Consider the following 257-nt stretch of genomic DNA (forward strand, 5'->3'; position numbering starts at 1 on the left):
TTTTTCTATTGAATTAAAATTTATTAATATTCAGAAAAAGGGTATTTAGAGCTCTAGAACACCCCAAGAGCCGCGAGAAATGCAGCAGAATGAGTTGGGGGGGCCCCCCGGGGGGCCCCCATTACGCTGCTGCGACCTACCCCCTATACAGCTAGATAAAGGAAATAAAGTAAAAGTAATAGATTTGGTTTCTCTCTGTCGTCGTGCATGCGATGCTATACTTGAGGTGTATAGACAGCCCGAGGAGCAGTGGAACC

This window comes from Eimeria mitis, genomic scaffold (assembly GCF_000499745.2).
Source record: "Eimeria mitis Houghton genomic scaffold, Emh_scaff596, whole genome shotgun sequence".
Taxonomy (NCBI): Eukaryota; Apicomplexa; class Conoidasida; order Eucoccidiorida; family Eimeriidae; genus Eimeria; species Eimeria mitis.